Below are 12,745 nucleotides of genomic sequence, written 5' to 3'. Positions count from 1 at the left end.
AAATACAAAAATTAGCTGGGTGTGGTGGCAGGTGCCTGTAATCACAGGTACTCAGGAGGCTGAGGCAGGAGGGATCGCTTGAACCCAGGAGGCAGAGGTTGCAGTGAGCTGAGATTGGGCCATTGTACTCCAGCCTTGGGGACAAGAGAGAAAACAAACAACAAAAAAGGATATTTCCCATCTATCAGACTCATAAGGCCTTGATCCAGTGTGAACTCTGGCGTTCAAGGAGCAAAAAGACTGGGCAAGATAATTTCCAAAATTTGCTTCACTCATAAGGCTTTATTCCAGTATGAACCCTCTGATGTCAAAGGAGCGAAGAACTGTGGTGAAATGATTTTCCACAATCACTGCATTCATATGTCCTTTCTCCAGAATGAACTCTCAAGTGTTTAATAAGGCTGGAGTTTTCAGCAAAGGATTTCCCACACTCACTGCACTCATAAGGCCTTTCTCCAGTGTGAACTATCCTACGTTCAATTAGACTAGAGGTATAAGCAAAGGATTTCCCACATTTATTGTATTCATAAGGATTTGCTCCAGAGTGAACTTTCCTGTGGTCAATGAAACTCGAGTTTCCAGCAAAGGATTTTCCACATTTGGTACACTCATAAGGCCTTTCTTCAGTATGAACTCTCCTGTGTTTAACAAGACTAGAAGTTTGAGAAAAGGATTTCCCACATATACTACAACTATAAGGCCTTTCTCTAGTGTGAACTGTCTGATGTTGCAAGAGTGAAGAGCTTTGGAAAATGTTTTTCCACATTTGCTGCACTCATAAGGTTTGTCCGGTATGACATCTCTGATGAACACAAAGTGCAGAGTTTTGATGAAATAATTTCCCACATTCACTGCACTCATAAGGCCTTTCTCCAGTATGAACTCTCCGTGTTTAATGAGACTAGAGGTATAAGCAAAAGATTTCCCACACTCACTACACTCATAAGGCCTTTTTCCAGTGTGAACTCTCAGATATATAATGAGGGTAGATCTTCAGCTAAAGGATTTCCCATACTGCCCACACTCATCCTTTTCTCTTGTATGAACTCTCTGATGGTGGATGAGGTTGGACCTGAAGCTAAAGGATTTCCCACATTCACTACATTCATAAGGCCTTTCTCTAGTGTGAACTCTCTAATGCTGCAAGAGTGAACAGCTTTGGTGAAATGATTTTCCACAGTCACTGCATTCATTAAGGCCTTTCTCCTGTGTGAACTCTCAAGTGTTTAATAAGACTGGAGTTTTCAGCAAAGGATCTCCCACAATCATAAGGCCTCTCTCCAGGGTGAATCCTCCTGTGTTTAATGAGTCTAGATGTATAAGCAAAGGACTTCGCACATGGGTTGCATTCATAATGCTTTGCTCCAGAGTGAAACTTCCTGTGGTTAATGAGACTGGACTTTTCAGCAAGGGCTTTCCAACATTCAGTACACTCATAAGGCCTTTCTCTAGTGTGGAGTGTCTGATGCTGCAAGAGTGAAGAGCTTTGGTGAAATGATTTTCCACACTCACTGCACTCATAGGTTTTTTTGTCCAATATGAAATCTCTCATGAATATGGAGTGTAGGGTTTTGGTGAAATAATTTCCCATATTTGCTGCACTCATAAGGCCTTTCTCCAGTGCGAACATTCCCATGCTTGTGATCTCCTCTGGGTTCAGTGAGGCAGGATTTGTTCTTAAATAATTTCCTATATTCCCCACACTCATAAGGCCTTTCTCCACTATGACCTCCCTGCTCTTTGTATATATGTATACACATGCTCTGCTTAGAAGGTGCTGCCTCATCTTCCCCTCTATGCCAACAAGCTAAAAGCAAAGAAATGCTGGTGAGGTACATGTTGACTTTGTTGAGTATGCGGCCTACCCACAAGAGTATCTCACGAACCAAAAAACTAGTCTATGGAATTATTTGTGAAGGGGTGGCCTGCCCCTCCACACCTGTGAGATATCTTGTCAGGTGGGATGAGAGACTGAGAAAAGAAATAAGACACAGAGACAAAGTATAGAGAAACAACAGTGGGCCCAGGAGACTAGCACTCAGCGTATGGTGGACCTGCACTGGCACTGGTCTCTGAGTTCCCTCAGTTTTTATTGATTATTATTTTCATTATCTCAGCAAGAGGAATACGTTAGGAGAGCAGGGTGATAATAAGGAGAAGGTCAGCAAAAAAACATGTGAGCAAAAGAATCTATGTCATAATTAAGTTCAAGGGGAGGTATATGCCTGGATGTGCACATAGGCCAGATTTATGTTTCTCTCCACCCAAACATCTCAGTGGAGTAAAGAATAACAAGGCAGCATTGCTGCCAACGTCTCACCTCCCGCCATAGGGTGGCTTTACTCCTATCTCAGAATTGAACAAATGTACAATCGGGTTTTATACCAAGACATTCAGTTCCCAGGGGCAGGCAGGAGACTGTGGCCTTCCTCTATCTCAACTGCAAGAGGCTTTCCTCTTTTACTAATCCACCTGAGCACAGACCCTTCACGGGTGTCGGGCTGGGGGACCGTCAGGTCTTTCTCATCCCATGAGGCCATATTTCAGACTATCACATGGGGAGAACCTCTGACAATACCCGGCTTTCCAGGGCAGAGGTCCCTGTGGCTTTTCACAGTGCATTGTGACCCTGGTTTATCGAGACTAGAGAATGGCGATGACTTTTACCAATCATACTGCTTGTAAACATTTTGTTAACAAGGCACGTCCTGCACAGCCCTAGATCCCTTAAACCTTGATTCCATACAACACATGTTTTTGTGAGCTCAAGGTTGGAGAAAAGAGGTTGGGGCAAAGTAGCTGGGGCAAAGTTATAGATTAACAGCATCTCAGGGCAAAGCAATTGTTCAAGGTACAGGTCAAAATGGAATTTCTTATGTCTTCCCTTTCTACAGACACAGTAACAGTCTGATCTCTCTTTCTTTTTCCTACAATTTGCACGCACAGGGAGTTGGGTTCAGGTTGAGGTTGGGGCTGCTTAGCATTATCACAGACGTAGGAGGCCTCATGATTATCACATATGTAAACGAGGCAACAGACAGAGTAAAAAGGGTCTATAACTCCTTCTGCAAACTTGTCTGTGTAATTTTTTTTTTTTTTTTTTTTTTTGAGACGGAGTCTTGCTCTGTCGCCCAGGCTGGAGTGCAGTGGCGCGATCTCGGCTCACTGCAACCTCCGCCTCCCGGGTTCACGCCATTCTCCTGCCTCAGCCTCTCCGAGTAGCTGGGACTACAGGCGCCCGCCACCACGCCCGGCTAATTTTTTGTATTTTTGGTAGAGACGGGGTTTCACCGTGGTCTCGATCTCCTGACCTCGTGATCCGCCCGCCTCGGCCTCCCAAAGTGCTGGGATTACAAGCGTGAGCCACCGCGCCCGGCTTGTCTGTGTAATCTTATTTGCTGATGACATGCGAGTGCTATTTAGAAGAATATGTCCAGGCCCCCACAAGATGACTAGAGCACACAACCTTTGCTCAGGGACTGTTAAATATGGGTATATAGTCCGGGCGCGGTGGCTCAGGCCTGTAATCCCAGCACTTTGGGAGGCTGAGGCGGGTCGATCACGAGGTCAGGAGATCAAGACTATCCTGGCTAACACGGTGAAACCCCATCTCTACTAAAAAAAAAAAACACCACAAAAAATTAGCTGGGCATGGTCGCGGGCGCCTGTAGTCCCAGCTACTCGGGAGGCTGAGGCAGAAGAATGGCGTGAACCCGGGAGGCGGAGCTTGCAGTGAGCCAAGATCACGCCACTGCACTCCAGCCTGGGAGACAGAGCGAAACTCCGTCTCAAAAAAAAAAAAAGGGTATATAATTCATAATACAAAATATATGAGGCAATATTGAAGACCACTGCAGACAGTGAGAAAAATAGGTGAAGCTGGGCATGGTGGCTCACACCTGTAATCCCAGCACTTTGGGAGGCCAAGGCAGGCGGATCACCTGTGGTCAGGAGTTTGAGACCAGCCTGACCAATATGATGAAATCCTATCTCTACTACAAATACAAAAATTAGGCGGGTATGGTGGGGGGCACCTGTAATCCCAGCTACTCAGGAGGCTGAGACAGTAGAATTGCTTGAACTTGGGAGGCAGAGGTTGCAGTGAGCCGAGATCGTGCCATTGCACTCCAGCCTTGGCAACAACAGAGTGAAACTCTGTCTCAAAAAAAAAAAAAAGAAAAATAGGTGAGACTTGGAGTCCAGAAATATGAAAATTAGTTCTGGGCTGGATTTAGACTGATAAATTGGCAAACTCTCAAGAATGGGGAAGATAGAAATAATGTGGGGATACTTTTGTTGGCACCAAAATACTAGTCCTGTCCTCACACAAATACTATTCCTAAGAACGAGTCTCCCCTAGGAACATCTTGCTAAGGCTGGACTTGTTTGCATCTTTGGGACAACCAAGGGCTTTTCATTTCACCACCAAGATGAGCAACTACGTAGAATCTGGATGATGTAAGTACTAAGGCAAAAACAGGACAGATGAACAGCCCATACTGGCTCAGAACAACTCTGCATTTGATATTCCACAGGAAAAGAAACTAAATATTACAAAAAGAATCCCTTCATATTTATTTTTAGAGATGAGGACCTGCTATGTTTTCCAGTCTGGCCTCAAACTCCTGGGCTCCCAGTAGCCTCTGAATTGCTGGGATGACAGGTGAGTGTCATTATGCCTGGTGAAATACTACAAAAATAATTTTGAAGTAGGGTATTGGAAGAATAGGCTGTGGTTCATGTAAGTAATTGCAAGAATCGGCTGTGGTTCATGTATGCCATCACGGGATGAACAAATGTGAGCTAAAGGAAATGGAACCTGAGACAAACAGAAGCCTTAGATCTGCACAGTCACCCAGAAAGGCAGAGGACAACCAAGATGGGATGCATTAGGGTGACTTTAAGACTTCTGACCCTGGCTTTTTCCCTGGGAGCCTGCAACAAAGTAGATTGGGGCTGCTCAAGGAAAGGAGAGTACAGTACATGTATCTCAGTACTACCAACCACAGAACTGATCCAGAGAATTGGAGAATGAAGCTGTGCCATGGTCTTGATGTGAAAAAGACATTCTTACCAAGAGGGATAAAGGGGAGGGGCAGAGACTAACTCAGGTCACAGTTAAGTATGAGTACCTTATCCAGGGAGGATATAAGTGTCAAGGTTTGCAGCATCACATCATGGTACAGACATCCCTAGCCTCATTAAGAAGACTCCATTCCTCCAGGGAAAAGTTTACAGCCACATCTTCAAAGGTCACACTGCTCTGTTATGATGGGGATAGATGAAACCACAAGTGGCCCCTATGCTGAAGACCCACAATCCACTTCCCCAACATATCTACCCTTGCCCATCCTCCTCCTCCCAGGATCCCCAACTCAGAGGAGAAACTGCCCACTAGTGCCACTCTGTCCTCATGGGACCACTGATGAGGACACATAGCCATCAGCAACAAGAGGCAGATAAACAAATAGGTAACCATGCTGTGGTCCTGAAATAAGGGGTTCCATCTCCTCCTTTCTAGCAATTCCCCTGGTATAGCAAAGGTCACATGAATCCCAGTGCAGTTCCTAAGAACCTTCAAACATAATCCCTGTGTACCTATACATCCTTCCCATCTCTGGACACCACAGACACATGTCAATCACCACCAACACCTAACTGCCCCACATCACAAGCCTCTCTCTGGCCTTGCCAGAAGTTAAAGTATTTTATTCCCCCTTTCTTCTACTGATAAGAGTAGGAGTCTTACCCTAGTGTTATAGTGATGGCCAAACACACAATACCTGACGCTGAACACAAGTCGTCAAGAAAGTTAATTAATCAAATATGCTCACAGCTTGAGAGAAGAGACACTACTCACCACAGATAGCCACATGGGGTTGCACTATGCATAAGACAGAGCAACCAGGGACTGTGGCATGTAAGCTTTGCTGAATCAAGAAAGTGTGGTAGCCCCTGATTCCCTTGAAAGAATGCAACTGGCATGTTTTTAATTTTTGAGACAGGGTCTCGCTCTGTCACCCCTGCTGGAGTGTAGTGGCGCAATTACAGCTCGCTGCAGCCTGAACTTTCCAGGTTTCAGAGATCCTCCTACCTCAGCCTCCCGAGTGGCTGGGACCATAGGTGTGCAACACCACACCCAGCTGTAACTGGCTTGTTTGAATTAACTCTGCAAGTAGAAATGAAATTCAAACTTGCTACAAATAAATAATAACCAGGAACTCTGCTTAGTCCTCTTGATTAAAAGGGTAGTTAGGCTAGGACATGTTATCCAAAAGAGCAGAGTGGGGAGGGGGATTTGCACTCAGACCATTTGAGGTAGTACTAGTATCACCAGATATGAAGGTAGCACATGATATTGACCTTAAATTTAAGGCTCACACCATAATATGGCTGACATCATCCACAGTAGTCTTGGTAAATTAAAAAGCAATCAAAAATTATCACAGAATTCCAATGGTTCCTAATAGCAGTGGTAGTACCAAATCACTATACGAAACCCTCCATGCATAAATCCACAGAAAAAAAGAACATTAGTGTTTTCAGGTATTCATAGCCCTATTCCACTTCTGTGCTGCATTTGTTATCTTCAGAAATTATGACTTTCTTCTGTCCACCTAATAGCATTCAAAGCCTAGACCCATTGGCCGTCAATCTCAGGCCTAGCGACTCTCACAAGGTGACTTTATTTGCCTCCATATCCACCAGGCTGAATGAAACACCCCAGGCCCCACAAAAGTCATCTCAATATTGTGGTGTGGCCACAGAGTGGTGAATTAGCACAAGCTCCAGCCTGAGTGTCATCTTCCCTCAGCTACTCCTATGCTTCTGCTTGCATCTCATGTCTATTCATTCCTTGGAAACCTATGTCACCTGCCAAACCAGGCTGTCAGATATATTCTCCCTTCATGACCATTTACCTACCTCACCTGTTTTCCGAAGTACAATACCATCGCCAGGTACACAAGCAGGAAACCCAACCTCCACTTCCTGTCTTCCTAGTAGTGTTACTACCATAATCTGAAGGTTGCCCCTTCCAAATGTGATCCATGACTCACTCATCTTGCTCCACACAGTGGCTACCATATATTGGATATCTCCAATATTAACCCTTCCCCAGATATTCGCATCCATGGGTCTAGGTGCCCAATTGATAGCTCCACTAAGTAGTATCTAATACATTTCAGAATCTTAACATGGCTGTGATACTGTGAAATATATATTTGGTCATCTCCTTTCCTGGCATGGAACTCCTAAAATTCGTGAAATTCTCAAATTTTTAAGTGACTTTGAATGGTAATGAGTTGAATGATAGTTGGTAACCCCTAGATAACTTCAGGATGGAGACTGGTCAGGGAAAAGACTATGTCGGGATTTGAGGTCTGGAAAGTTCAGCCCCATACCCCAATCTCCAGAAAGGGGAGAGGAGCTAAAGGCTAAGCTGACCAGCACTGGCCAATGACTTAATCAATCGTGCCTATGAATGAAGCCTCCATAAAACCTCATAAACAGAGGGTTTGGGGAGCTTCCAGATGGCTAAACACATGGACATTCCTGGCGGGTGGTGTGCCTGGAGGAGATCATGAAAGCTCTGTCTCTTCCCCCTATGCATTTTTTCAAATGTAACCTTTGTAATAAATATTCTTTAAAATAAACTGGGAAATTAAAGTGTCTCCCTAAGTTTTGTGACTGGCTCTAGCAAATTAATGGATGCCGAGAAAGTGGTCATGGGAACCTGATTTATATCAAGTAGGTCAGAAGCACAGGAAAAAAAAAAAACATTCTGGGGCTTGTGATTGGCATCAAAAGGGGGTGGCGGACAGTCCCGTAGGACTAAGACTTCACCCTGTGGGATCTGATGTCCACTGGAGAACTACTTGGTGTATGAGGAAAACCATTCACACATTATCTAGTCACAGAAGTACTCTTGTGTTGATTGTTGTGGGAGAGAGCAGAGCAAAAGCAATTTGTGTTTTTTTCCACTCAGAATGGCCAAAACAAACCCCTGATAGCCTCAGTGAATATTACACCTGCTATCAACTTGCTCATCTCAGTTGATGCAGCTCCCATTGCTACAGCTGCTAAGACCAAAAACCGAGGGTGTTTCCTGAATCCTCTCAAGCTCTCACTGTTCACATTAAAAAACCGAGTTGCCCCTTTAAAAAACACAAATCCAGAATCTAGCCACACTGCCTAAGACAGAACTCTAGTCCATTAATCCTCATCTGGACTAGGGCAGTAGCTTCCAGTTTGATCTTCCTCCTCCCTCAACCCCACAGTCTGTTGTCCACTCTGTAACCAGAGCCTGTTAAAACACTGGTAACATCATTTAACCCCCTCCAGTTTCACTTCCTTTTTTTTTCTTTTGAGATGGATTCTCACTTTGTTGCTCAGGCTGGAGTGCAGATTGGCTCATTGCAGCCTCCATCTCCCAGGTTCAAGGGAGTCTTACACCTCAGTCTGCAAGTAGCTGAGATTCCAGGCACCCACCACCATGCCCAGCTGATTTTGGTATTTTTAGTAGAGACTGGGTTTTACCATGTTGGGCAGGCTGGTCTAGATCTCCTGACCTCAAGTGATCCACCCGCCTTGACCTCCCAAAGTGCTGGGATTACAGGCGACAGCCACCACGCCCAGCCTCTCCATTTTCACTTCCAAGCATTTGCACATCCCTGTATCATTCCTGGGTTAACCCACCACATGTGTTTCCCACCGGTTGACAAACATGAAAACACTTCTCCATAGCCTGTGTCAGTGACTTAGGTTTGGGGTTTGAGGATTTTGCAAGATCCCCAGATCGAAGGACAGGAGAAATTGCACTTAAGAGTCCTAGGAGGCCTGGCCAGACCGGCGGCTCACGCCTGTAATCCCAGCACTTTGGGAAGCCAAGGCGGGAGGCTTGCTTGAGCCCAGGAGTTTCCAACCATTTTGGGCAACATGGCAAAACCCTGTCTCTATTAAAAATATAAAAACTAACCAGTTTCTCGGGAGACTGAGATGGGAGAATCACATGAGCCTGGGGAGGTCAAGGCTATGCTGAGCCATGATCGCGTCACTGCACTCTAACCTGGGTACCAAGAGTGACACCCTGTCGCTAAATAAATAAATTCCCAGGACACTAAGATCTAGACATGTAGGTGAGGATGAGGACCAGTGAGGGATTAGAGCATCCTCTACTTCCTTCTGTGGGTTCCTTAAGTGCTTCCATAGCCATGAGGTGTGCCAAAAGGCGGGGCTTTCAGGAAAGTGTTCGTGCTGGGATTTGATAGACTCAGGTTTCTCTGTAAGCTTTTTTTGGCCCTGGAGCCAGGTAACCTCAGGCTGAGTCTCTAATCTTGTGGCCCAGTGCTCAATGTCACCTCTTACCAGCTATGTGACCTTGAGCAAAGATTCAACCTCTCAATGCCTCAATGTCCTCATCACCGCCTTACACTCCGTTCTTCCTTTTCGGAATCTTTTAACACAGATTTCTTTTGTTTGAAACTGTCCATGGCTTCTGTGGTCCTCACAAGGATCAGTCTCAGCCTGGTACTGAGAAAATAACTCCGCCTCACACTTTGTTCTCAGTAGACACAAGATGTCCCTGTGTTCCGAATCTTCCTGGCGCAGTCGTGCCTCCAGGTCTTTGCCTAAGCCGGTCCCTCGGCCAGTCTCGCTCTCCCGACAGCATCTACTCCATGTCGGAAACAGGGATTCCACCCGCCGGCGCCTCTTGGTCTCTGACAGAGGCCTGGGCTGCAAGGAGGCGAGGAGGCGCCCCACACGATCAGGGGTCTCAGGGTCTGTGTGGGGATGGCGGGTGAGGCCTGGAGGTCGCAGCGCTCACTTGACCGGCCGCCACGACTTCATGGCGCGCGGGAACGCAGGCCGGGCGGTCCCTGTGCTCGTCCTGTCCCAGGTAGCGACTAGCGGCGTCGCCGAGCCTCAGATCCGCCTGTGTGCAATGGGCACAACCACTCCTTTCGCGCTCTCTCGGTCCTGACATAGAGGTACTGACGCAGCATAGCGGGATGGACCTGACAAGCCAAAATGGTCGTCGCGGCGAGGACGCAGGAAGTCCCTGCTTGACGTTATGTGCCTCCGCAATGGCGCGGCTTCTCTCAGGCTTCATCGGGCTTTCCGTTTCACAGAGATGATTCTGGGTAATATTTAAGTTTGGAGAGACCCGCGGCGCTTAAAGGCCGCCTCCAACCCGACTTTCGGAAGAAGGGGCCAAGCTCCACTGCGAGGGGCGCTAGGGAATGGTGACTCCAGGTCCAGTTGCGAGGAGGCTCCGGCATCTTAGAAGAGGCCATACGCACATTTCTGGGAGTACTGTGTGGAACTGATTACCCGTGTGTTTGGAGACTTATTTCAGAATTTGTGATGCTGAGCTTCTTTGCAGAATCTAAAACATCATTTGAGATGCCATGAAAAGCCACGAATCAAAATGGACACTTCATTCCATAGGGTCATAAAGACATAAATTGCATCTACTGGAAGCTAAAGCTAGTATGTGTGTGTGTGTGTATATATATATATATATTTTTTTTTTTTTTTTTTTGAGAACGGGGTCTCGCTCTGTAGCCCAGGCTGGAGTGCAGTGGCGCGATCTCGGCTCACTGCAAGCTCCGCCTCCCGGGTTCACGCCATTCTCCTGCCTTAGCCTCCCAAGTAGCTGAGACTACAGGCGCCCGCCACCACGCCTGGCTAATTTTTTGTATTTTTAGTAGAGACGGGGTTTCAATGTGTTAGCCAGGATGATCTTGATCTCCTGACCTCGTGATCCACCCGCCTTGGCCTGCCAAAGTGCTGGGATTAGAGGCGTGAGCCACCGCGCCCAGCCTAAAGCTCATAAATATTTTTAAAGGCTATATATACATATAATATATATGAATGTATATGCATGCTTTGTACTACATATAAATTTGTAAAAATTTCATTATGATTTGTAAATTAACCAGTTATTTTAAGTGGAATGAGAATTAAAAATTATTACAGTAACATTCTGACTTAGAATATTGACATAATATTCACTCACTACTTATATATATGTTTTGCTGAGATGGGGTCTTGCCCTGTCGCCCAGGCTGGAGTGCAGTGGTGTGATCTCAGCTCACTGCAACCTCCGCCTCCGGGGTTCAAGCAATTCTCCTGCCTCAGCCTCCCAAGTAGCCAGGATTACAGGAATGTGCCACTACACCCAGCTAATTTTTGTATTTTTAGTAGAGACAGGGTTTCACCATGTTTACTTGGCTGGTCTCAAACTCCGGACCCCAGGTGATCCACCTGCTTTAGCCTCTCAAAGTGCTGGGATTACAGGCGTGAGCCACTGCGCCCAGCCAGTAGTCACTTATATTTTATCAGGCACATTTTACTGAACTGGATTTTATTATCTTATTTATTTATTTGAGATGGAGTCTCACTCTGTCGCCCAGGCTGGAGTGCAGTGGCACATCTCGGCTCACTGCAACTTCTGCCTCCCGGGTTCAAGCAAGTCTCCTGCCTCAGCCTCCTGATTAGCTGGGTCTACAGGCGCATGCCGGCTCGTTCAGCTAATTTTCTGTATTTTAATAGAGACAGGGTTTCACCATCTTGCCTAGGGTGGTCTCGAACTCCTGAGCTCAGGCAACTCGCCTGCTTCAGACTCCCAAAGTGCTGGGATTACAGGCGTGAGCCACCGTGCCTGCATGAACTGAATTTTTTTAAAGAGACGATGTCGCCCAGGCCTTACTCAAACTCGAGCTCAAATAATCCTCCTGTCTCAGCCTTTTGAGAAGCTGGGACTACAGAGCCATGGTGCCTGGCTTTAAAGTAAATTTCTTTCTTTTTTTTTTTTTTTGAGACAGAGTCTCGCTCTGTCGCCCAGGCTGGAGTGCAGTGGCACGATCTCGGCTCACTGCAAGCTCCGCCTTCTGGGTTCATGCCATTCTCCTGCCTCAGCCTCTCCGAGTAGCTGGGACTACAGGCGCCCGCCACCACGCCCGGCTAAATTTTTTTTTTTTTATTTTTTATTTTTAGTAGAGACAGGGTTTCACCGTGGTCTCGATCTCCTGACCTCGTGATCCGCCCGCCTCCGCCTCCCAAAGTGCTGGGATTACAAGCGTGAGCCACCGCGCCCGGCCTCGCTTTAAAGTAAATTTCTTAAGAGTCTAAAATTCTCCAGCTTCCTAGTGCATTCAAATGAAGAATGATTGAAATAAAAATGCTGCTTGTTTTCCCAAGTTATTCTCTGTTGCTAACATTTTATTAATTTAATTTGAAAAAGTAAAACTTGCATTAAAATTCTGGAAAGAGAAAAAAAAATGTCTCCTAATAAACCAGAAACTTAACTATGGAAACAGAAGATTCAGTATGTAGAATAATGTACTCTAACAGCATTTGCCACTGTGCATTTTAGGATCATGAATTGGATCAGTTTAAAGATATTTGAAAGATAATTAATTAGGCTGGGCATGGTGGCTCACGCCTGTAATCCCAGTACTTTGGGAGGCCGAGGCGGCTGTATCACCTGAGGTCAGGAGTTCAAGACCAGCCTGGCCAACATGGTGAAACCCCGTCTCTACGAAAAATAGAAAAATTAGCCAGGCATGGTGGCAGGCACCTGTAATCCCAGCTACTCGGGAGGCTGAAGTAGGAGAATCACCTGAACCTGGGAGGCAGCGGTTGCAGTGAGCTGAGATTGTGCCACTGCACTTCAGCCTGGGTGACAGAGTGAGACTCCATCTCAAAAAAAAAAAATAAAATAAAAAAAGAATTAACCAGG

General features: G+C 46.1%; 1 pseudogene; it reads right to left on the bottom strand.

Moving 5' to 3' along the window:
• Nucleotides 1–14: 14 nt before the first annotated feature.
• LOC116479304 (zinc finger protein 586-like) lies at nucleotides 15–3,087 on the bottom strand (annotated as a pseudogene).
• Between the last annotated feature and the right edge of the window lie 9,658 nt (nucleotides 3,088–12,745).

Source organism: Hylobates moloch, unplaced genomic scaffold (genome assembly GCF_009828535.3).
Source record: "Hylobates moloch isolate HMO894 unplaced genomic scaffold, HMol_V3 SCAFFOLD_12, whole genome shotgun sequence".
Lineage (NCBI taxonomy): Eukaryota > Metazoa > Chordata > Mammalia > Primates > Hylobatidae > Hylobates > Hylobates moloch.
The sequence above is the reverse complement of the archived record's forward strand: the minus strand, read 5'-3'. Positions and strand labels throughout refer to the sequence as shown.